The following is a 27028-nucleotide window of genomic DNA, read 5'->3' as shown; positions in this document are numbered from 1 at the left end:
TCCCTGGTTAAAAAAAAACCCATGCTGTTGATAACTTGATATGAGTGGAATTTAATATCTTAAATAGAGAAAGAACTATAATTAATTGTGTGTGTCATTAAAATTAATGTTTTGGTCCGCACAAAGCGTGTAGACAGTAGTTGTAAACTGATATTTTACCATTTATATAAATTTACATTACATATTTTTATTTCGAACTTATTTTTCTGTTGAGTCTTTTTGTCTACCCAGTCATAATAAATGCGTATATATGCACCGCCATTAGTTATACTCACTTGCGAATCTGCCTGCCATAAAGTTGTTTAACAGTTTTCTACTGACATGTGGTAGTAATTTTAATAGTTTAAAGGCGAATACGGCAGCACAGAGAGACTGGCGCCCAACGTGGAGCAGTACACCACTGAATGGTTACATTAGGCTTTAAATCAAATAACACTGCATTCCCTGGCAGTAAATACTTAATTTGAATGTCAGGTGGGCAAGCAGGTTGGTGAGAATGTCCATCTTGACAGCGTTGTGGCATTTGTAAAAAAAAAAAGGTCACAGCGGTAAGCAAAACACACTTGAGGCAGCAGTGGTCTAAACTAAGATAATTACTACGCATGTGATGGCTATTCTAATGGATCCGAAAGTCATCGGCATGCATTAAGTTAACTGTAAACAATTGCTGCACATTTAGCCTGATGAGAGTGACAATGTGAGGGGTTAAGTGGGAAAGAGTCGCAACAAGACAATGAAATGTTTGAGTTGTACCCCCAGTGCCTTAGCTCATGGCATGAAATCATTAGCTAATGTTTCTGCATGGCTATAGAAGAGGAGCCTGAAGAAAAGGTGATTTGGCAACTTAACGCTATTCATAAGACGATTAGTTGAAGAAATAAATTAGGCACTGATTTTCATCTTATTTTTTTCAAATATAAATTGTGTAAATTTTCTCAAGATCAAATAAAAGTATACATTGAATTTAGTTATAAAACACACATTTAAATTTTTTATAATTTTTTTATTGCGTCGCTTGAAGTGTACGTAATGTTTTTCATCTGTCCGTCCTGAGCATCCGGAAACGTAAAACATAATTTTCCTCGTATTTTGAAAGTCAAGTGTGGAAAATTTCATTACGAAATAGGAACTAATTATTATTTTTTTCTTTAAGTGATGGCAGAGGAAGATGAGAATTTTTTAAAAATCCCATTATGACCGTGATATTCTTCTGGGAGTAAAAATTACAATTTGTGTAAAAAAAAGACACAGACACCCTTAATATATAATAGGTATATATATGCACGCGTATGTGTATATGTATAAGTGTGCGTGTGTGTGTATGTTCATGGTACCAACCACAGGCATGATCCCTACTTCAAAATTTGATTGTTTACGACATTTTTCATTCGATTGCCAGTCGTTTTCATGGCGTGAAAAAAATAATTATTAATTTTGTTCAACTGGCAACCGGGCACGGCCTCGGGTCTGAACGCCTGTGGCTTGTCGTTAGGTATTTTTGAAGGCTACGACGCGGCCAGCAGGCGGGAGAACCAGTCATTGGCCCGTTTGTTTGTAGCACTACTCGCAGTCTGCATTCCAGAATCGCATGTCTTAACAATAGGATGAATAACCTGACAGCATCTTTCGATCTGTCCTTACCCAATTGTTGGGATGATTATTCATTGTGAAGATTGTAAAGGTCCAAGAAAGTCAACATAAAAAAAAATGTGAACGAGTATTTCAGTACTTGCTAGGGATGTGTAAACATCAAACCCTAGATAACGAGCAAATTCGTGTGTTTTAATGTGTTCTTGTTGCAAATAATCTTATAATACGAAACTCGCGAAAAAATAATAAAAAAATAATATTTTTTAAAAATAATTTTGAGAAAAAATAACAAAAAATACTTAGCTAACTTAGCACATTATTGGAACATAAGACTAATTAAAGCAAAAAAAAGTGCATTATATACATTTTTTTACAGTAGGAATATTAAAAGTTGCCCTATTGATAATTTTTGCTGTGTAAGTTGTGCGAAGAAAATCCTCCCACTCCCCCTAAAAAAAAAAATACAATGTGGGTTTTATTTTGAATCGTTATCAATTAAATGGTTATTTATGATTACGAGCAAATTTTTTTAGTTATATTAACTAATTTAGTGCAGGGTTGTGATTTAAAAACTTTCGAAAAAATGCCCATAACTCGAAAACTATTTGAATTATGGTGTTTTGATTCAGAATCGTAATTTACTGGCTTATGAACTGATTTTGGCTTCACATTCAGTTATGGTCATCATGCATATATATATTTAATATATAAATCTATATAGTATATATATTATTTTGCGGTTTAGAAGTTATTAAGTCCTCGTATACATATGCGAACAAATAAAATATTAAATTGAAATAGGACGAAAAAGTATACTGTTACCATCTAAAATTGGTGCATGTCGTTACGATACAACAATTTAAAGAGTAAATTTTTTAAAACCTTTATTGTTTGTAAGTGAAAATGAGATTTAAAATATTAATGCAAAGAAAATATTTACCGTAGACAGTGTCTAAATCAAAAGTGGAAGAACTGTAATTTGAATATACCTCGAATGGCACATTTCCTGTCCTCGCGTAACCTAAACAGACGGGAAGTGCTTCTTCTTGTATTTCGAGCACATTTTCTTTTTTATGCTCTTCATTCCGGTCTGAAATGGCTTGGAAGCGAAAGGAATGGAAGGTTGTCGTGACGTCCAAACGAATTTCGTCCGATTTGCATACACTGATACGTCTCACGCTTAGCTTTATCTCGAGACTGTCTGTTCACCGTTCAGCCCTTTTCCATTCCGTTCGCTAACTTCAAAGGAGGGGGGAGTGGGAAGAAAGTGGAGTAAAATGTCACTCGAGTATCGGCCTTGTTCCTGCCATTACAATATTTATAAAGATTTCAGGTTCCTGCGCCCACTTCCTTAACCATGTATTTAACTGGTACTCGAATAAATGCTTTTCACGTTATCGTTACATGAACACGATCCGGATCAATATGAAACCTCGAAAGAGCTTCTTATCGGAATTATGTTGAGCGAATTCGCATTTGGTGTCAGTGATTTTTGGTTTTGTTTTACATTTTTTCAGAAAATTCGTCATAATCCAAACATGGTGAAATGTTTAAATAATGCGTTTCAATTAATAATGTTTTTAGCTGAGTATTTAAAACGTTCTTTAAATGATTCCTGCAATGGGGAATTTTGTTTTTAGCTTCTTCAAATTAATTACATGTAATTTTCAATTTTTCGTCAGAAAATGTATATAATTTGTAGGGAAGTAATCGAGGAAAACATGTACCCATTTCTTAAAATATATTACAAAACAAACATTTAAAACTTTTCGGCAGTCATGAAAACTTTTATCTCCTTTTCATGTTTTTGACGTGAATGCGGCTATTTAATAATAAAATTTACTTGCAGTTATTGAAACGTATTTATAACAAAAGAGCTGCAGCTATGCTGGTTTGATGAAATATGATAGTAATAATTATTCACAAAAACCACTCATAAAATTTCAGGTTAAACTTAAATACGAGAACTTTAATTTAATAATATTTCAATGGTGTAGCATCTTACGTATTAAGATAGTAAATGTCTTAATTGCCACGTACATAGTACAAAACTACCATTTAAAATACTTTTCTTTTCATACAACCTACAATGTAGGCTACATATCAATATACATAAATCATCAATTTCCATTTTTCAGAGTTTTGGTTTTTACAATGCATATGTATTTTCAATTACATATAAATAGGAAAAAATCTTTTTATAGCATTTTCAGTTACTGTATTTTATTTACTTAAATGAAATTATATTACGAAGATGTTTGTTAGTTAAAATTTTAAATATCCATACAAGAATTACAGAATCAAAGTATTAGATATTTGATAACGATTTTTTAAAATAAAATATACAAACAATGAATTTATAAACTGTATAAAAAATTAAAGTATGTACTAGATTAAAGAATATTGTGATGCATCGCAATCGTATTATCACGATGTAAATGAATGCGTTCTATAAATTTTTTAATGTTCCAAGCAAATGCTGAAATCAAAAAAAAAGTTTCTTCAAATGAATATATTTAAAAAAATTTTTTGTGGAATTTCTAATTAAATACCAAGTGCGCATTATACATACCGATATACTGTGTGATGTCAGAGGAATAACTACGTGCACAAAATGGTTTATTTAATGGAAGCAAAAAAAATCGTTGATTCTAATATTTGCTTTCATGTGACGCTTAAAAATGACCATGTGTCCTTGTCTTTTGACTTTGTCCTCCATTCTTTAACCAACTTCCTCTTCTTTTGCCTTTTTTTTTTTGCCGTCACACAATTGTTTACTATGGAATTCTCTTCACGTATTTTCAAAATGGGCTCACTGCATTCACTAAAAGTTTCCATTTTTTTTTTGTTTTGCACTTTTTGTCGTAGCTTGCTTTTGTGTCTCACACACAGAACAAAACTAATTTGAAATCCTTTCTATTCAACACCATACAAAGTTCATTTATTTTCTTTCCACCTTTTTCAGCCGGGAAAAAGTAATATACGTGGATGGAAACTCGAATTAAAACCGGCTCATGTCAAAGCTAAGCGATCCGTGGTAGTTTATACAGCTGTGAGTATTTCACGCTCAGCGCGTGCTAACGGAAAAGGGTTACATTTCGTCGTTTTTTAATTATATTCGTGTGAAGAATACTTATTAAGCATGTCATTTCTCGAAATGTTTTTACTAAGTATTGAAGAAACACACATTACGTTTTTTTAAATTGGCCATGCTTGTCAAATCTTCCTTGTTATCACTGACTAGCAAATAATTAATAATGGCCCTATACTATACAAAAAAGTCTTAAGATTTTTTACTACTCTAGTCTATCAAAAGAATAACACGAAACAATTCGAGGTAATCGTATTAACATGGACTCATTTAAGGTTTACAGACCGGGGGAAAATTAATAATGAAACCAAATGCAAGAGTATTATTTCATTATTTCAAGGGCGGAGTGTTTATGTTATACATAAAATTGGGCATTAAAATCTAATGGATTACCGGGTATTGCCTGCAGACATTCCGATTAACTTTTAATGTCTTTCTTTGTCGTATCTCAAAATATAAATTGAATTTGTCACCCTAATAAAGTAAATATCGTTTTAAAATCATTAAAACACAGTATTCAACGAGAACTGAGCAAATAATGTAGTGCAAATTTTGTGGGGTGATTTTGAAACCAACCACATTGTAAAATACTAGAAATGGTATTTTATTCAAAAACATATTTATTAGTAGGAATGAAAAATATATTATAACATTATTTTAATTTTCGGATAAAATATAATGTAATTAAAATATAGAAAATTTGAAAGTTTGAAATTTTTAAACCAGATGAAAGAAGTGATTATTGTTTCAAATAATAATTTTTTTGATCGTATATGTCTCAACCACTATACCACAGCTGGACCTGTATAGATCTTCAATGAGAGCAAAATACGTAAATTATTTTATTACAAGTACATAAAACCTACGGACAGATGTCAAAACACATGCCAAAACAATTGATAAACTTTATTTTGTCAGATTAAAAAATGTTTTTTAAAAAAAGCTTAATCACAACACTTTGGTAAATATTATAACGTATTTTAAGACATTGAAAACTCTTTTTTAATGCCTGTAAAACTGATTTTATATTTGAAAAATTTTCAACTTTATGTTTATGCGATTTACAACAACACATTAAAAAACACGAAACGTTTGCTTAAAATTTAAGAACATTTTACATTGTTTTTTTTTCTTTTTTCTTTTTTTTTAAATGCGATCAAAGAAATACGAGGAAACTACGTACTGAAGAATATTTTTCCCATCCGAATTGATGCATGCATTCTGTAACGGCACATCGTTTGGGCTGAGAATTCAGAGAGTTATAAATTTGAAGGTCGGTTTCCTGAAAACCTCTTCCTTCGCTCTACAATTTTTTTTTCCTTCTTCGATTCGAGCACCCGTGCTCTCCACCCCTTACAACCTCTCCCCTCCACTCCCTCCCACAAAACTGCTACCGTAGTAATGAAACGCCCTTCTTCACTCTTTTCGCCCAACTTTCATCTTCCTCCTGCCCTTCAGACGCGGGCAGGGAAAAAAAATAGTTCAAAAGACTTTTTGCTCTTCGACGCGAAACTACGTCTCATTATTCTCCGGGAAAGGTTATTTTACCTCGCGAAATGACCGCGGACACGAAAAGGCACGCGCTGAACTTAGCCGTTACTCTCTGCCATGTCTTCATTTTTGTAAACAACCAAATACCAATGAAGAAATTAAGCATATAAAAATTTAAATTCAAGATTAAAAATAATATTTTTGCCTTTTTGTAACTTCCTCATCAATGTCATCATCATTATACAAATAATTATGAGTAATCTTTATTTAAAAATTTTTCACTGAAATACGCCATTACTTGTTTTAACTGTATGTCATAGAGAAACCACAAGAACGATTACTACACAAGCACACAGAAAACCAGCCGAAATCAGACGATGTAAAATAATATACACATAAACAGCACAGAAATAATTCCATGGAAGGAATTGATCAGACAAAATATCACAGCAACAAATACACTTTTTTTTTAAGTTTAATGCTTTACCAGTGAAACTATTTATTATTTAGTAAACATTTTCATCTTTTGGTATTTTGAGAATACTATTTTTATTTAATTCTTTCAAAAATTATAGGCTTAAGTATGCATTCATATACAGAATGATGTGTAGGTTTTAGTGACTTGTTATTGTTTTTCTATTTTTATATGGTATTTACTATTGACATTATCTCTCAGAATTTTACTATAAAACTTTTTTCGTCCGTACAAATGGTTTTGGTGTTTTTTTCATCCTGACAACCTTCCCAATGCTTATAATTAGGGACACGAAAATATCACGAGTTAACTTAACAAGCTGAACCCCAAAAAACATGTTTGTTTTGCACCCTTTTCAATTGGTCCGCAGATGTTCTGACTTGCTCCAAGGTATTATAAACTAATAACGAACCAACAGCAACCGTACGGTCGAATCACATTCAAGCCATCCAAGACTATGATGTCTTATATCAAGGACTGAGGCTAGTGATCGAGTTATTAAGACTCGGTAGAGTCTAGCTTGCAGGTCATTGCACCCGCGAATTTTCCGGGTCTCTACGCGCATCGCTTCACGCTTTGCTTATAAATTGTCCGTTTTATGTATATTACTTTTAGAATATGCACGCCAATAAACTGTATTTGTGTTGTTCTGCCATTTAAACAATTTATGTAAAAGATAAATATTCAATTACGCCATATTAAAAAATGAAGAGGATTGTTACGTTTACTTAAAAATAATTCGAAAAATTTGCCAATTGAAATTAAAATATTTAAGTATTTGTTGTACTCTAGAATCTAGTATTTTCCGGAACATAATTATTATGCCATCCGAGAAGAACTCGAGACGATGGGGACCTTCATGATGTTAATGAGATGAAAACAAAACGACGCCAGCAGACTTCTCGTCTGCTACGAGAAGTGCTGCATAATGGGCACGAACCGAGGCCACTCAAGCACTCTCGCCTTGCGGAAGTGACGTCTTGGCGCCCCAAACAAAACCCACCGAAAAGCATATATCCAGCTGTATTACAAGTTAAGTTTTCATCTAACAATGCGTAATCATACGCTGTTATGATATATTTTTTGTTAAATGAAGATGGATTTATCACTCTAAAATCAGGAAATTCATCTACTGTCGGTGCAAGTGTATTTTGTATGTAGAGTATAGTTGCGTATGCTTTTGTCTCCCGTAGCGATTTTCTAACAGCGTTATAAATAATCGAATCTTTTTAATATGACGATCGCAGCTTTATATTTATGAGCTTTCAAATTTTTAAAGCTCAGATAAAGTTATTTTGAGTGAAGTAAATGTGAGACTAAGTAATTGGCTTTAAAATATTAAAAATCATATCTTGGCAATCAAGCAAAACTTCCTAATTTAAAATTTCTACGATAATTAAAAAAAATATATCATTGTTATTTTTTAACATTTTAAATAACATTACTTTAATGAAACATAATTTTTTTATTCTATGAAACGTGCACAGTCGAAGTTTTATACCTTATATTTTCCGCATTAAATAGTTTTTCTATGCAGTTTGGATGTCTACGGCCTGGCTTTGAGACGGTCTGATAATATTTAAGCAAATTACGTCACTCGCATTCATCACCTTATGAACTTCAAACACAGAGCTTTATGCACCTAGCATTCCTTTCAACAGCGTCCAAAAGTCCAATCACATAACACATTAAATTGGTTTTGAAAGTTTCTTTTTTTTTTCTCGGATTCTCCGCTTCAGCTAAGATTGCATTACGCAGAAGTTCAAACTTGAGCAACTCCGCGGATAAAAAAAGAAAAGAAAAAGGATTCGCTAAGCGTTTGATCCTTCGGGTTTTTAAAACTTCACTTTACATACTTCGTACGCAGATTCTGCACTAACCTTCCTCATCTTCAAGAGTATGTTTCTGTATTCACTTTGTCACGACTTCCTGTATGTTCCTCGTGGACGATATCACTGCTAGCAAATTGCAACGCTCCAATTCACCTGGCAGAGAAGCTTGGGAGATAATGACCTTAACGAACAAAACTCAAACTTCAGTGTAACAATTTCATGGGATTTTTACCATATATATAAATTTTAGCATTTTAATTCACCATTTTTGTTAATTATTTTTATATATACAATAAATACATATATACATCTATTTCATTTGGTAAAATGTATATCTTACCTTGCTATAAATTATTCAAATATTTTCTATCCGCTTTAAAGAAGTTTTTAAAATGTTTTATAACGGAATTAAAAGCAAGTTAATTTTATCACTGTAGTAATATAAAAAGTTTAAAATATGAAACCTTAGTAACATTACTTTTATTTCATTTTGTTTCATAAATTAAGATTTGACTCTAAAAATCAACTACTGAAAAAATTAATACTTTAATGCGGGCTTGGTATTTCGTTAACAGTTGAGCAAATTATTAAAATATGTAGACTAATACTTTTTAAAAAAATTGGGTGGGTAATTTTATGTAGGTACGTATTTAGTAGTTATACTTACTTAACGCAATAAAAAAACTAACATTAGTTTTTCATGCAAATAATTAATATAATACTGTAAGTAATTAAAATAATGGAGTGATACTTTACATATGGTTGGTATTGTATATATTCAATCAAATAAAAAAATTAAATTAAAAAAGTTTTCAAAATAATATACAAACACATGTATAAAATAAAAATTTAATAAAAAAATGTGAAAAAAAAAATTCTGTTTGAAAAAAAAGGATGTAATAATTTGTAATACAAACAAATTATACATACGGCAACCTAACCTTGAAAAAATTCATAAACACTATTTATATCACTAATATTCACAATAAAACCATTTTTAATTATATGGTCCAGTATACAATATCAGTCACTAAAGTTTATGATTTAAAGCACATTAATAATTTTATTTGTATGTAGAATTTATTGATCCTGTCAATTTTTGTTGCATGTTGCGCGCGCATCGTAAAAATTAATTCTCATAATTTTTTTCGTAATGTGGCTAAATAAGTATAACCTAACCTCACTTATATATACACACTTGTAAATACAATTTAGAAAGTTTATCATCACAATTTGTTACTAATATTTACAAAAAAATATGTTTTTTTAATGATATGGACCAGTATTTAATCTCAAACACTAACGTATAAAATTGAAAAGCACCTACATAATTTGTATTTTTATGTAGCCCTTTTTTCATACTGTGAAAATTTCGTTTTATGGTGCGTGCGCAAAATAAACATTCACTCTCATCATTTTAGTCACATTTCAAAGAAATACTACATATTATAGTCGTTACCATGATGCGACGTTCGGAAATGTTTTATATAGTTTTTCTTTTAATGGATCATAGACCCCAAAACTATAGTCAACTCAAAATATTATATATATATATCACAATATTGTGGACACTGTAACTGCCGCAAATTTTCTCAAATCATTTCTAAACTGATACATTAAATCCTAATCTCGGCTGAGTTCATTAATGGTCAATATCCGTCTAAAGGGGTGAAAAACAGAAAATCGTTGTTACTCCCATAATATGGAAATTATCCCACCCGTTTGAACTTATTATAACTAGTAGGAGTAATTCCAAAATATTTTGCATGAAAAGGTATTTGATACGACCAACCATAACTGCAAAGGGTAGAAAAAACAAGGGTTGGAGGACAACAAAAAAAATCACAACTCCCTACATAGGCAGAACATCGTATTCGTACAAATTTATGTATTATTCTTAAAATTTTTATGTTAAACTTTTGTCTTAAACAAGTTTTGATTTTGCGAACCGTTGCTGCAAGGGGTTGAAAAAGTGAGAAGTTGAATTAATAGTATATAGTATATACACTTTCAAATCCGTTCAAATTTGTCTGTAAGATTAAAATTTTTATCTTAAACTTTTGACTGATACAAACTATTACACGACGAACCATTACTGCAAGGGGTAGAATAAACAAGGGTTATAGGACAAAAAAAATAGAAACTCTCTAAACACAAAATCAAAATCGTACAAATTGAGTATTGGGTATTTATCTTATAATTTTATGTATAATTTTAGCTGAAACATTTTTTGATTAGATGAAACATTGCTGCAAGGGGTTGAAAAAAAGGATAGAATTTTAAAATATTCAAAACTCCCTTATTAAATACACCTCAATCGAATCCCTTCAAATTTTTTGTAATCTTATATTTTTTACCTAAAACTTTTGGCAGAAATAATTTTGATAGTACAAACCATTACTGCAAGGGGTTGAAATAACCAGGGTTGGACCAAAATGTCATAATTAATTTTAATATATTAACTTTCAAATACATTATAATTTCTTGTAAAACGTGTCAGCTCTATCAAAATACTTTGGATGAAACAATTTTTGATGAAACGAACTATTACAGTAAAAACAGGGGTTAAAATTTAAAAAAAAAAAACGTTTTTAGTGTAACATTTGTCGGAATTTATTAGTAATCATGTTAATGGGACCTTAAACCTTTGTCCAATTGAATAAATACCTTAATAGGTGTAATATTGAATCCGTTTAGATATTCAATGCTGGATGCATTAAGTTAAAAACATTCAAATTTTTTTCGCTGCATGGACCATGAGAAAATGTTAAATCTATCTTTTTTGAATATTCAAATGTTACAGGAATTTATAGAATTTTCCAAAATATTTCCAGAAGAAAGAATATTACTTCAAATTCAACCTACGCCTGTAGGCTGTGCAGAAAGGTTTTTTCATAACGCGCTTAAAGAAGTATAACTTCAAAAACAAGAAATCTTAAAAATATTTAATTTTAACACGAATTACTTCTCCTTTAAACGTAAAAAAAATAAAAAAATACTTTAACATTTTTATGTTATTTCGGTCATTCTTAAAAGATTTCACAAAGTAACACATTTTTTTTTTAAAATTTATTTGGGGAAGTTTAAAATTTAAATAAAGAAATGGTTATATGTGTTTACGTACGCGCGTTATAAATTATACTTTCTTGACGTGATAAAATAATTACTTTAATTTTGAATACAAACAATTAATATAAATAAAAAAATAAAATGACTGGAGTGATATCATAAACACGTTTTTTTAGTACAAATTCAATCAAATTAAAAACTATAATAATTACTCAGTATTCAATTTTCATACAACATGTGTATAAAATTAGTTTTTTTAATTTATTAAAATAATCTAGATAATTTTTAATTTATAAATAAAAGCAATAAATATGCTAAGTGCTTATACTTATTTATTAATTAAAATTATTTGTAAAATAATAATGTATTAATTTATAATTTATAATGTAAATAAGTTATACATACGTAAACAACCTCACAAACACTCCCATGAAAACGACCAGGAGACTATTAAACTTTCCACAGACTCTCCCTGCCAGCGACAATGGAAGCTTAGAAGCGACCTCACACAGTTATACATACGGTATCATAACCTCACTTACATAAGCACCCTTGAAAAAAAGGTTTATAAATAAAATTTCTATCACTAATATTACAATGAGTGTTATTATTGACATGGACCAGTATTCATTATTAGTCATTAGAGTATAAGATTTAAAAGCACGTATGAAATTTTTATTCGCATGTAGCCATTTTTTTTTCATCCTGTGAAAATTTCGTTGCACGGTGCGCGCGCATCGTGACAATTCACTCTCATAATTTTTTTTTCAAAATGCTTCAAAAGAAAAGACACTTAAAAAAAAGCAGGATTGATATACTCACGTGTTAAGAACTGTACTTTTCACAGCATAGTGATTAAGGGTTATTTCACGCGAGTGCTCGGAGAGAAACCGACCCACATCGCGGGTATTGGATAAAGAAACGCGCGCTCCGCTGCGCCGGACCCGAACGAGTAACGAACACAGTGGGTCGCGCCCGCGCCCGTCAGGGGGGGGGGGGGGGGGAGGCGGGAGCTCGTTAGCACATGCAAGGGGAAGGGGTATCTGAGGGGAAAGAGCGGCAGAGCAGCCGTGAGGATTTATGCTCTCTTGTTTCCGGTTCGCAGACAAGGCTTATGAGGCTTATTCGGGCTCCTAAGTGGCTCTCGACACTTGGCCCACTTACGCGCCCGCCCATTTCGACCCCTCTTCACGCCACCTTCGCAGCAATATATCGCCCGCGGTTCTTTCCAAGCTAATTTTTTTCTCCCCCTACCCTCCCCGCAACCCTTTGCTGTAGAAATATATGGGCAAACCCTTTTGTCCGATATGAAATCGTACTTTTCAGCGTATTCAACAATTGTGCTTTTTTTTTTCATTTCCTAAATTCGCAGATGCAGAATTTATCTATTTTAAATAAAATTTCAAAACGAAAGATGAAAAATCCTTGCTTAGCAATAATGCGAAAAAGTATTTCATTAAAAAAATTTAGGAGAGGTTAAACATTAATTAATAACTTTTTATGTTTGTATAATATTGTTCAAATAAACTCTTAATACGAAAATTAGCCGAATAAGTTAAGTCATTAGTCGTTCCTAATCACATCTTTGTCTTGTGGTTGATATAGTGTTGGTTTGTTTTAAGTAGGGCTATTAACTAAATTATTAGTTAACTTTGAGCTATATTTTCATTATTATAATTTTTACTAATGTAATCTCACAAATTAATATTAAATTCTTGCGCAAGATGTACACCAACCATCCTTACTATGTTATAGTATTTTTCATATATTTAACCTAACCAAATGCATATACGATTTCTAAATATTTTTATTGTATCTTACCTAACCAAATATTCTCAGGAATTTGTTTTACTTTTAATTTAACTATCCTTATTTAAGCTCTTGTTAATACGAGGAGATTCTAATAAACAATGTTAATGAATTTAAACTACATAGATTTCTGTTTCGTAGAATCAATTTAGTGTTTCATTTGTTTATTAGTAAGCATAAGCAGGCACCTTAAATCAAAATTATTCTTGTCCCCATCATTGTTTTTATTAATTTTTTTAACACAATATATGGTATAGTTTTATGTTGAAGAGATTTCACTCCATGCATTGTTATCAATAACATTACAAATACAATACACCTCGTCAATTAGCTAAATAAAAATAAAATAAAATTGCTTCTTGCAGCCTTATTCTTCCATTACTTAATGAATTGTAAATTTCATTTATTATTTTTCTCGCTTATTACTATAGTGATATAAATCCTTTTAAAAGTTTTACTCTTCTAAGATACTGTGAGATTTTATTTGAGGTTAGGTCTTATTTACCCAAACCATAAGCAAAGTTTACAAAAGTTGTTCAGTTTACTCATCAAAACATTTATGCGGCACATGATTGTGCTTATTCATTAATGTAAGTCATGCATGTTATTGAATTAAATTATGTTTTAATGAAACAGTTTCAACCCAATTAAATTTAATTAATTAAAACAGTTTTTCAATAGTTATTCAACGCAATAAATAAATGTGAAGTTATGAGACTGCAGAATAAGACGTTTTAATGTCATGGAGTTAGAATTCATTTCAATAACTGTAGACAAGGATTCATGAAATGAAATACTCATATGTTCTTAAAATTGGCCATATTTGATATATCTAAAAATCATTCATTGTTTTCATATGAATTTTAACCAGAAAAGAATAGTAATCAAAAAACTTTTCCACTTTATTTTTCGTAGAAAGTTATATTTTATTTTCAATGTTATTATTCCCCTAAGAGGTTTGCCAAGGGAGTGGTGTAATTGTGTTAGTGAGGCGGGATGATAAGTGTGAAGTTTTCTGGTGCTTTAAGCGCAGTGTCACCTCTAAGCGCAAGGCTGTGGACAGGTACGCAGTCTTCTCGTCGAGAATGGGACAACTGTAAGCTTTGGACGATAACAATTTTTTATTACGGGCAAATGAAGATAAAGTTCTAACGCAAGTCCCTTCAGTGTTCTGAATCATCTATACCGGTTGTTTATTGCCTAAAAATTATTTTGAAAAAAAAAATGCGTTGTAGCCATTTTCAGTCTTCCGAAAATACCGTTTAAAAACGGAAACCGGAAACAGAACTACTCAAATCGCCCTCTGCGCATTTCTAAATGGTTTTCGTAAACAAGTACATACACCACTCGGATAACTTGAGCAGTTTTTAAATTGCGTGTTTTCTTTTTCTGAAGCTCTGCACACCGTACGAGTGTCCGCTTAGGCCCCGGGAAGGAGAAGGGGGGGGGGGGAAATAAAATGTCTGCCGGCATTTCACGAACTCTCACAGAGTTGCCAGAACATTACGTTCCGCCTGGACCGAATGAACTCGAGTGGTCAAGGCGTCGGGGTGGGTGATAGGGGTGGTGGGTGTTGGAGGGAAAGGGGAGGAGCGTTGGCCCTCGTCACCACAAACGGCCATAACAGTTCCTCGTCGGTTCTCCGCCTCGAGGGTCGGCGCGGGATACTGCGACCGCGATAACGACCCGCCTCTTCGCGGGTCGACGGCGAGCATTCAGCACGCGTCTCCTTCGTCCTTCGCTCTGCGAGGAAGTGTTGAGTGAGCTTTGCGGAGGAGCGCGAGGAGTGGTAGGGGGGAGGAGAACACACCACCACACTTCGGGCCGAAGAATCCTTAAATCCTTCCCATCCTTTCCCCTCTTTTCTTAGCACACGGCTCACCGTCCTTCGCTCTTACTTTTCTTCCGCTTACCACGCGAACACGCGTTCAGGATTTCCGTGTGTTCAACTAGCAGAGACGGAGAGGAATAAAAGGAGGGGGGGGGGGGTTGGGGAGGGCTGGTAACTTGCCCTTGGGTCGGGTTAGAAGGAGCGCAGGATGGGGGAAAATATTTTTTTGTATGCTACAAAAAATGTAGGAAATAAAAGCGAATTCAAAAGTATATTAAAATATATACTATTATTATTCTTGCGTTCATTATCATTAATTATGCTGGGGGAGAAGTCTCAATTTATTTCCCAGGCAGGCCTAAACCCGTTACGCAAAAATTCATGTAAAATTACATAGATATTGGTAAATTTGTACATTTACAAGAAAACTAAAACACCACTACAAAATAGTGTTTGCAGTATACTGTGTTCGGATTCTTACCCGGGAATTTATGCTTTGTGTTGGCCCAGTACCTCCCTGAATAGCTTTCCAGTATTAACTGCGCAAATAATAAGCATGATACATCAAAATGAATTCAAATTAAACATCAATTAAAATATAAAATTATGCCCTAATTTCCGTAAGATGTATATCTTGAAAAATACGTTTGAGAAAATAAAACATTTTATTATCAACTGTAGAAACAATAAAATTAAATACTAAAAATAATATAGTACATATCAATGTAGCACAGAGTAAACTTTAAGTACTACTATCCAAATCATTTTTTTTATGTCTAGCAAGTATAAATGTTTAAAATTTTTAATTCTAAATTGAAATGGAGGACTTTGTGTTCTAGTTTTTGCCCGTGCACAAAGACAAATGCAGAAGTGATCTCCAATGCTGATCCCCAATCCCCCACAACCCAAAGGTGGAACGCTTAGGACTTGATGTTATAAGCCATCGCAGGAGGGAGGGGGAGGGGGAAATCGTGCTGCCTGGCGATGTAGAGGGGCGTGGAGGACGCAGAGGGGGAAGAGGGGTTCTTGCGGTTGGCGACCGCGGCGTAAGAGGGGAGGTAAATCACCCAATATTAGCGCGTAAGCCACGACATATTGAGCAACGAGAACAGCATCAGCCTATACGCTTGCAATCTATAATTTTTAACTACAGACATTTATCAATAATTTTAAGAAACGTAATATTTGTAATAAAGTTTAAAATCGAATGTCTTAAAAGACTTATAGTTTTATTACGTTTTTATGATATTAAAAAATAATATCGAGGAGATACTGCCAGTTACAACAATGCAAAAATTCTTCCTCGCAATGACATTATTTAGATATTTACCATGTTTATATACATATACATTACTATAATTTTTGAATTAATTAAGTCATCAAATTCATCAAGTATTCAAATAAATCGTTTAATCTTTATTTATAATACATTATACATTTAAAGGCTTGATGATTTTTTTTAACAAATTAATTATGTTTGTATTCATCACGAAAATTTCAATGCATAAACATGTTATTTAAGGCTTTGCAGATTACATACAGGTTTCTGGCTGTCTGAAAGTTTTGAAATATTTTAAAATAAAAAAATAAATAAATAAATATCTATGCCATATTTTTCAGGTATTTAATTATATTATGATAACATAAATGATTTTTCTGTTTTGCTTCCATTCATAACGCAAACGGCAAAAACGTAAATCACCGAAATGTAAGTCTCATGGCGTGTACCGCTTACGTCTCCAAAGTTTTAGAATCGTGCGTGACACAAGAAATCAAAACTCGGAAATTAATTTTTATGGACGTTTTCCATTGCCTAACTTGGATTAGCACACATATAATTTGCTTTACAATGGGATTTAAAAATAAACTTAGGAAAAACAAACGTAGGCAGACACAGTAAATCAATAGACACCCTTGAAGACAAACATTCATCGTAAAATCGCAGAAGCAATAACGAAACTATAAAAACCATCTATATTCACTACAAATAAAGATAATAACAATTATTTTTACAATATAGCTAGGTTATGGGGCTTTGCGTTTGACTCTGTTATTTTTTTCAAATGTTAGTGACATGCACAATTCGTGTTACGTTTTGGTATCAGGCTAAACTCTTCCTCTTCGGGAGTATGCATTGTTACACAGCTTGCATCTGGCTTGTTCAGCGTCGGAAACTGTAAAATAACTCCACATTCCACTATGATTCGATTCACTTATCTTTACAAGTCACTAATTACGCTATAGCCTAAAAATTCACTTGTTCCTGTTCTCGATCCGTCATTAAATAAATAAACAAACGATAGTTTTATTACGAATTAGTTTGCGATTCCCGGAATAAGATGCAGCTATATGGTGATGAATGTATGGTGGCTTCACCGGTAGTACCGGCGGGTGGCGCTAGAACGAGCGTCAGTCACGCCAACAATTAGTAACAACCCAGGATTTAAAATCTGAATATCCCCATTCGTATTCGCCAATGCCTATAAACTGATGGTCCTGTCGTTTGTAATTTTAACTGACACGCGTCAGCTAGGTTATCATTGACATTCCGGTGCATCTTTCTTTAGCGTTCCTGTTACGTATTGTTCCCGCGAGGGCAAAAAAGAAAACACATTCGATCGAACTCCCAAGGCCATTGGTAAATGGATAGCTACACCACGTCTTCGCTAAATGGAGGCAACAGAGGAAAGGCTATATTCGTACTAAAAGGCTGAGGCAACCCATCCTCACCTTTACCAATTCCGCTAAAACAGCAGCCGAATTAAATTGAATATAATCATCTAGTACTGTCTGACGCCTATCAAAATACGAGGGCTTTTTTTTTCAACCACCGATGTGCTATAAGAAATGGTTGTCTGTAAATTCGGTTTACGGACGATATTTTAACGTGACAAAGTCATTACAAAAAATTGATGAAATGATTGCATAATTTTATGAATAAAATTGAATAATTTTTATTGAATTATCACTATTTTGTATGGATACAAAGGAGTGATATTAAATCTACAATTGAATTGATAAATTTTCTTTTATTTTCACTCATTAACTCAAATACGTTTATTACTTTAACGAAAGGATTATTTTAACTATAACTTTTATACATGTTTGCTATTTAACTTCTTCCAATCTTTGGTATTGTGTTAAGGATAGGACGATGATAGGAAAAGTATAGGAAACGAATGGGAGTGTTTCAAGTTTAATGTGCCTCGAAAAAGTCAAAACTATGGTTGTTCCAATCGAGTGGAAGAGAGATAGATGTGGCGCAAGCGTACAATGAGCGTAATGGGACACAGCTTAACGGGACAATGTGCGTAACGGGACACTTTTTCGTGCGTGCAGCCGGCGTTCTTCGATTTATTAGACGTTGTCACGTCAAAAACGCATATTTACATAACATAATAATTGTATCACCATACGTACAGCAGGGTCTTACTTATTTTTCTACATAATCGCCAAAACGATCGAGGCATTTGTCATCTCGTACAACAAGCTTCTAGACGTCTTCTTGGAAGAAGATAGCTGCCAGTAAGGAGAGATACAGGGCCAGCGTCTGGTCTTCCTCTCCCTCACGACGGTGCTGTGAGGTGGTTAGACAATAGTCCGTCGCATTCTGCCCCACTGTTCGCAAATATTGCTATAATTCTTTAAGCGGGAGCCATATCACATTGGAGGTTGAACAAAAAAACGGCCCTCGTATATCACATTCAACACACACGTAAGACAGTGAAATACTTGAATTTAAGGAGTAGCTTTTCATATGGGTAGTAGCCGCATCAAAGGCGAAGATTTCACTGACGATTCTGTCGATCTTGCAGTCGCCGTCATCACCGAAACGTCGGCGAAATGTTCGCCTACAACCCAGAAGCCAAAGCAATCCCTTCAGACAATAGCCTTGAAAACCTGGGATCCTTATTACGTACATTTTAAATCCGCATGGAAGTTGTACGTCACAGGCATCATCAAACTTGGGGAGATAAAAGAAGAGACGCGTCCTTATCGCGAGTCGGAGCGCTCTCAGGGAGAAATGCTTCTTGCTGTTAACTGCGAGCGAAACGCTGGGGGGTTTTCAGTGGCGCAACCACTTCCCAGCCAACTGCAAGTGCTCGAGGGTGATTGCAGCTGATGGCCGGAAAACGCCTCTTCGCCGTTGGAGCTTTCAACGCAGCGTTGCTCAACAGGTCCGTACGCCAAAAAAAAAAGTCTTTGATCAATTCTGCATCCACGGCATTTAAGGTCCCTCAGCTTTAAAATTGCTACAGTAAGTTAAAAATTAAAAAAAAACACGACATTTTATTAGTGACTTCATTGTATGTGCGGAAACGAGAACACGAGTTGGCAGAGTCCAAGAGAGTAGAGGAAAACAGATTGGGGGAAGCACTAGTTTTTGTTGAGGACATAATAGGAGTGGAATGGGCTTCAGAAGAAGTTACTGTAAGTGAAAATGCCAAGGGGACTAAAGATAAAGCTTGAAAATGTAGGAGAAAGTAATGTACTGGAGGGCTTCTTGCCACCGAATCGAAGCACTATTAAAAATAAAACAACAATTGACAGAGTCTAATGACTTATAGATGATTTAACACTCAAAAAATGTGTGTCCACCACGTAGTATTTTGTAAGTATTCATAGAACTTTATAAAATGCAGTTTCAAGAAAATGAGTTTTTATTGGCAAATATTTCAGTTGCTAATAAACAATTGTGCAGCGTGATAAAATTTGAGTACGTAAGCATTAAGATGATATTTATATCACTATCGAATAAATAGAACACCCGATCAAAAAATTATATTATGATCAAGGGATGATTTGACATGATTTTATTACGTTATTTCAACCCCCCAAGTGACGTATTAATTTTTTTTGCTCACAAAGCAATTTTTCTTAAGCCCTGAAATGTTGACCAAAAATAGCTTTGTAATAGGTTTTGAAATAAAAACTTGAAAGGGAATACAGCATTTCAGTTTTCAGAATTCCTTAACTAATGGGTCTGGCAACATCTTTATGATGCATTGAGAAACAACCACGCATGCACACCGAATATTTCATATTTATATAATGGAAAATACACCAGGTATCCACCGATAAATACCAAAGCCGGTTTTTTCGGGATGAAGTAAATCTTTAGGTGGGTACTTCCCTCAAGAATTCTGTTTGTTTGCTATATTTATTACATGATGGGTATTTGGAGCCATCTGAAGAAAGTTTAGTTTGTTAAAGTAAGGCCACAAGATCGTTCTCACTCTCTCGCACCCAAGCACACCTTCTCGCGCTAAAAAAATCCCCCCTCCCCCTTCCACACATAACAGCTTCTTCTCAGGCGCCTCGAGGAGGTTAAATTGGATCACACGTCTATCAATTCCTCATCTCCAGTCCTAGGGCGGGGCCCTCCTGCAGATTAATGACGTCATCAGGAGCGATCAGTCGGGAATGTGTTAACCGCCGTGCCCGGTACCTGCGAGATTGATCGCGCTGCCGTCTGCGCCCGCCCCGAGAGAGGCTGGCGGCTTTGCGGCTGATGACAGCGTTCGCCGAGTCCCCATCGGGAGTCAGCCGCGTCATAACTCACGCCTTGGATCACCCGCCCGCCGCCCCTCGCCAACAACTCCCGCTGTTCTTCATCGACCGCAATGCTTTTACCACAGGTGGGGGGGCATTTGTTTAGAGCCTGGAGTCTCCCGGGGCATCTCCCTGCTCCTCGTGGTCCCGTCGCAGACAGTAATGGCCCCAGATTTGGCGGGGCTCTGGGCTGTTTCTGGAGACCATCCCCCGGAAAAATTTGAAAAATCTACTCTTTCAAATACTTTTAACCCAACTTGGAACTTATGTTTCGACACTTTTTTGCTAATTTATTTAGAATATTTTTGATATTCTTTCCTGATAAGTTATCCTCGGGTCAGTTTTATAAATGCTTAAGATAAAGTATCCGGTATAACCACATCATTATACATGGCAATAATTTTTTTTCTAATACGAAAAAAAATTCTAACACACTATGTTATAAGATAATAAAAATAAGTTTCCTTTCCCATTAATATTCTTATTTTTTTACAGAACACTAGACAAAAAACTGCATTGATGCGTGACCGCCAAACACATCAGAAGTGCCACTTCACACATAAGAGGGATAGGACATTTTAGGGTACTCTAAAATTTTAAACACTCGTAATCATGCGTTTAAAGTAGACTTTTACTAGTGTACGTCTACGTCTTGGAACCTAAGAATGAATCAATGAGTTTATTATAGCTTAAAATATCAGTACATTTTGTAGCAATTTTAATGCTAACACCGGATACAACTTCAGAGAAGAGAGTTTAGAGTAGCGCATTAGATTTGCGAAAGTTTGCGAAAGTGGGAAAAGATATGAGAAAGTATTCAAAAGTTTACAAAAGTATATTAAAGTATATCAAATCATACGCTGTTGTTGCATGCAGTAACAGGTATCAGTAATCCCGCGTCATCGAGCCATATACGTGTATCGCGCCCTCGAGCAATCACTCACCGACTATCTGTCTTTCTCTCGTTCTTTTCCCCCCTCCACGGCAGCCTAGAAATAACGTTAAATTTAAACTCGTATAAGAAGCACAACTTCAATAAATTCAATAAAAGTTAATAACAGTGAAAAGCACCGGCGCTGGGCCCTGATAGTCGCGGGACTTTGGGTGATTGTCCTGCCCTGAGCCGTCTCTGGTTGCAGATGGAAACAGAAATAACAAGGACTTGCCGCGTTTCTGATGCACGGAAACACATCGAATGTGTGGGGTTACCACCACGAGAAGTCAATACATCGTTTACGTTTCATAATGTCATGCGAAATTTCCTGTTTGATTTACAGTCAACAGGATTGGCTCGTCGTAGCGGTCCAATGGTGTCTAGTGGCCTAAATATCTGATAACCGAACGGTATTTAGTGTATAGATGGTCTATAGAGAACAAGCGGTGTCTATCGTTCTACCGTTATCTAGTGACAAACGTTGTTCAGGGGCAAGACGGCATAGTGGCTCGACGGTTCCAATTGGCCCAACTGTGTATACGAGCCCGATGGTGTCTAGAGGCCCAACCGTTTATGGCGCTCTCATCCGGGGATTTTATGACTATTTTATGCCTGGGATCGAATAGGTCGTATCATACAAACAAGAATCTGACAAATTGCACATAGCAAACACCAAAGCTGAACACATCTACGGGAAATAATTACGCGGATTATTTGCGCAGCAGTGCATCACAGCCAAATGACACCAACGGAAATTGCAGCTGATAGAGAGAGAGAGAAAGACGAGTATTGGAAAAGTATGCTGTTGTTATTGAAGCGCCGTGATCAAAATGTGACTTCCATAAAGAGCACGGAAGAGGCACATTAATATTCAATCGGCCGGCGTCCGCCGCGTTACGAGAGCTATTACGACGAAAGTTGGTATGCTTTGTCTCCGCACCGAGTGGTGGTTATCAAAGAGCAGATGCTTTGAACAATTATGACTATACAATGGCAGCAGTAATAACGAATGGTAAATGTAGCTAACGCTGCCCCATTAAAAGCCTATAAATGTTTTGGCAAACAAAAATATATTTAATGCCAAAAAATTAATCAGCTCAGTAAAAAGCTTGAACAATTTGGTCTAGTAACCTAATTACTGGTCAGAATGTGAGATCATATTCTAACAAGACGCAATATTTGTAATTATTTTGTAAATATTTTTAAAAATCTGTGAAGAAAAAAACAAAATTTACCTCATGGTGAGTCCGAATATGAAGGGTGGTATTACTGAGACGTAAACCAACCTTTCTCAGACTAGCCGGGTTTGAATGATCTATATAAGGCTAAAATTTAATTAACACTGATTAATTGTTCCATACGAAAACGTATGCCATTCCTTCTAAACATTTGAAAGAAGCTGAGGATTACCTTCAACTTATGTTTGACTGGAGTGTATTAAAGCGTGCACATAGGCCTTAAGCTAATCCGATTTTGTGTGTTAGAAAGAAGGCTGGATCCGTTCGTCTATGCTTGGACGCTCGAGATATAAATAAAATTACTGTACGAGATAGAGAGTCCACGGCCCACTAGTGACATATTACAATTGTATCAAGGCATCAAATCTCTTACGACTATTCATCTGTCAGGCAGGATACTGGCAAATACCGCTTAAAGAAAATGCTAAACAATGCACAGCATTGTTATTTAAAACATGTACCAAGCAATGCCGTTTGGAAATGCGGTCTCTGAATTCACCAGGTGTTTAGACGCAACTCTAGGACCTGAGTGTAAAACGTTCGCACGTGCCTATGTCGACGGCATTTTGATCACATCAAATACTTACATTAAGTAATGTATTACAAAATAGAAATACTCTGATGAGGCATTCTGTTAGATATTGTAATGGCGGAAATTCCAAAACAACTTTACTTGTAATAATTACTATATATCCATGTGTTCTCTATGAAAAATGAGAAATTTTGTTGAATTTTTGTTTACTTTGAAGTGTGTAGTTTTATTTATGGATAGTTAAATAAACAGTTTTCTAAATTTTTGGTTGAGGAGGAAGTGGTGAAAAAATTACACATATTTATATTTCATTGTAAAAAACAGTTTGTGTAACACACTTTGATTTGGTACATTAGTTAATAACAATATAGATTTATCGAACAACGTGTAGGAATATAGAGTTGTGTCACTACAACCTCAGGTTTGTTGAACCCATAACAGGCCTTCAAACTGAGTATGTTTTACCATAAGCATTGTATTTATATATTCATTCATGATAAAAGTTTTGCTTTTAATGTTTGACATGGTGACTTTTTATTATCGCTATAATAATCTATTAATTTTACATATGATTATTGGCGAAAATTTTAGCAACACAGAGATTGATTTGAAACCATCAAATTTCTTGTTGATCTGTAGAAACTAATCAGCAAAAACCATTGACTACTGATTTTCATGGAACTTTAAAGATTAAAATTGACTTCGATCCACTTGATAAATCTACTGAGCACATACATTTGAGACATGCCGCTGATGTAACGTTTAAGCGATTACGGCCAAAAATCTACTTTAAACTGTAACCCTGACTACGGAGGGATTTATCCATAAAGGGTTGAAAAGAATTGGTAAAGTTTGTATGAAGCAAAATACCACTCAGTGACAACGCTCATTTTGAATTCTCATGAACTATAAAACGTACAGACTTGAAAGTTGGTATGTGGTATACATATGGCATATAGACATACGCCAAGAAAGTTTTTTTTTTTTTTTTTTACAAAAATCAGCTCCCTAGGAGGGTTGCAGGGGTGGGCCGTTATAAATCTAAAATTTAATTTTTTTTTTCAAGTACATCTCTTAATGACTTGAAATTCAGCAGTGATCAAAAGAGAACGAGATTTTTCTAAAAGCCGTTTCAGGGGCTTTAATATTCTAAAACTTTACGTTGTTTTTCGACAAGTTTTACAAAGTTTAGCGGGGTGTTAAAGATCGAAATTTTCCTTTGTTTAGGTAAATTTCCTTGTAAACTATGCAGTGATGTTCCTTATATTACATCGCCATAAACTGTGAACGAGGTTTGTCGAAAATCAGCTACCACGGTTGATTTAGCCTGGACAACTCCGGTAATTCAGCTAGTGAAAGAATAAATAATTGATTTCCTAGTCGACTGTTTCGTGACGAACGATTGGGCAAAGTAGAGGTGGCGCTCTCATTTCGGCAGACACGCGGCTGTTGTTGCTGACACCGTCCCAGCACTGAATTATAAACCTGTGGCGAAGCAAAGAGACTTGCGTTTACCAGACCAAGTCATGGATCTCGCCCGCTAAGCCAGATGTACAGATTGCTGACCAGTGGTTTGTGCCACTCTAGCGGGTCTTGCAACCTAAGATTCACACCAATCCATTCCGAAATCACATGGGTGCTTGTTTGGGTTTTATCGCCTCGTTTTCTTTTATCTGTATGTTTACGTGAAATCAACACGTCGAGGATTTGAATTTTAAATTACAAATATAGGGTATTTGATTAGAAGTTTTATGTTAAATAGGTACTTAAATCATTGGTAGTTCTGAAAGAAAAGCTTCATTTCTTAAAATTAAAAATTAAAAATTCCTAAATGTTAGTAGTTTACCACTGTAAGGTTTCGTGTAAATATTAGAAATTTGTGATATTGGGATAGTGGTCGGTTATGTTAGGTAATCTACATCAAAAATACTTTTAGTGTTGTGGTTGGTTAGGTTAGCTATTTTTAAAGTAGTTAAAAAAAAGTATAAGGTTGGTTATGTTAGGTAAGATACATTAAAATTTTCTAAAATAATTCAAATTGTTGTTTAGTAAATACCAATTTAAAATTTAACTAGCTTAACGTAAACAATTGCCCTTGTTATTTTATAGAATTTGTAATCTAGCTAACCTTATCTAATCAAAGGTTCAAGCGGTTTAACAGTATTTTGATCGTATCCTAATCAAACATCCACACTTTTTAAAGGTATTTTTATAAGGATTGCTTGACAATTCTCTAATGTTTTTTTTTATCCCATAACATGTGCTGCCGAAGTGTCACGAGGCGAGCGATGTACCTCGGCGAACTTCGGAACTGTTCGGGCCTCGGAACGGACTGGCGTCTCAGGCTCCCCCAGTGGGCCCTTCTTGCTGGGGCGCTGTCAGCATTATGGACGTCCCGCTGGTAGGGAAGGGGGGGGGGGAGAGAAGGCCTCGAGTGGGTGTGTTCCCTTATTCCGGAACATTCTACTCTGTTCCTTCCGCCCGGCACGGGACGCTGAGTCTTGTTGTCTGAGCGCGCCCCGTGTGTCGTAGCGCCGCTTTTGTTCTCGAACAACCGCTGCAGCGTGAAACTCAATCGATACCTTCTTCAAGAATAACGCTTTCCCTTATCGATGCCAATCGAGTTCCAACAGAACCAAGGGAAATATGAACTCGTCGCGACTAAGCGGGCAAATGAACGCGAACATGAAACAGTCACACACAGATACTGCAGGTACGACGAGAAGTTCGTGATGCGACCAGTTAGCGTGTAGCGAAAATAACGAGAAAATTAAGCAGTACCCGGAACAATTGCAATCTATTGTACATGCAAGGGTGAATGAGTTTGCAATAAGTGTAGAAACTGTCGAGGAAAATGTGCCACAAGATCAATCCAAAAATAAAGAAAAAATTAGCTTAAATCATGAAATAACATTATAATGAAACAATTAACGTAACATTTGTTAGTAAAATGGTTTGTGATGATGACCAACTGCTTTTTTTTTCGCTGTATAATCGTTGTAATTGTATCTACTTAAGTATTATATTTAATCTGTTGCCACGCAATTAAAAAACAACAGTCAACAAAGTCACAAAAACAACTTCACATCGGCAGACGTTACAAAATTGTATTGTGTGTATATATATATATATATATATATATATATATACATATATATATATATACATATATATATATATTGCTCACACAGTTCACAATACAGGATTTAAATATAAGTATATTTTGAATCTGTCTAACAACGCCACAATTTCATTGTCTCGTCAGCACAAAGATGAAATAAAATTGGATGGTAATATAACTTTTTGAAGTGTTTTAAAATGTAATATGTCAACAACTCATAAAACAATGAAAATATGAATCTTTATTTTCTAGAAGTGTTGTTTATTATGTTTTATCTCGTGACCTTATCTGTTAATCAAGCATTTGAAATATTTTGATGGATTATGAAATCGTATATTTTCGGTAAATAAATTAGTTTAAATATATTCGACTGTAAATCAAAATTACAACCTATAATGTAATTTGAAATGAAGAAACTTCATTATTTAATATTTTATTCATTGTGCACAGTAAACAATCTAC

The 27028-nt window shown here is 34.5% G+C and overlaps 1 protein-coding gene across 1 annotated transcript in view; it reads right to left on the bottom strand.

Annotated features, from left to right (window-relative positions):
* LOC134546198 (uncharacterized) overlaps positions 1-27028 on the bottom strand; it is a 450062-nt gene that overhangs the window by 113503 nt on the left and 309531 nt on the right. The gene's annotated exons all lie outside the window — the stretch shown is intronic.

The sequence above is a fragment of the Bacillus rossius genome, chromosome 1, assembly GCF_032445375.1.
Source record: "Bacillus rossius redtenbacheri isolate Brsri chromosome 1, Brsri_v3, whole genome shotgun sequence".
Classification (NCBI taxonomy): domain Eukaryota; kingdom Metazoa; phylum Arthropoda; class Insecta; order Phasmatodea; family Bacillidae; genus Bacillus; species Bacillus rossius.
The sequence above is the reverse complement of the archived record's forward strand: the minus strand, read 5'-3'. Positions and strand labels throughout refer to the sequence as shown.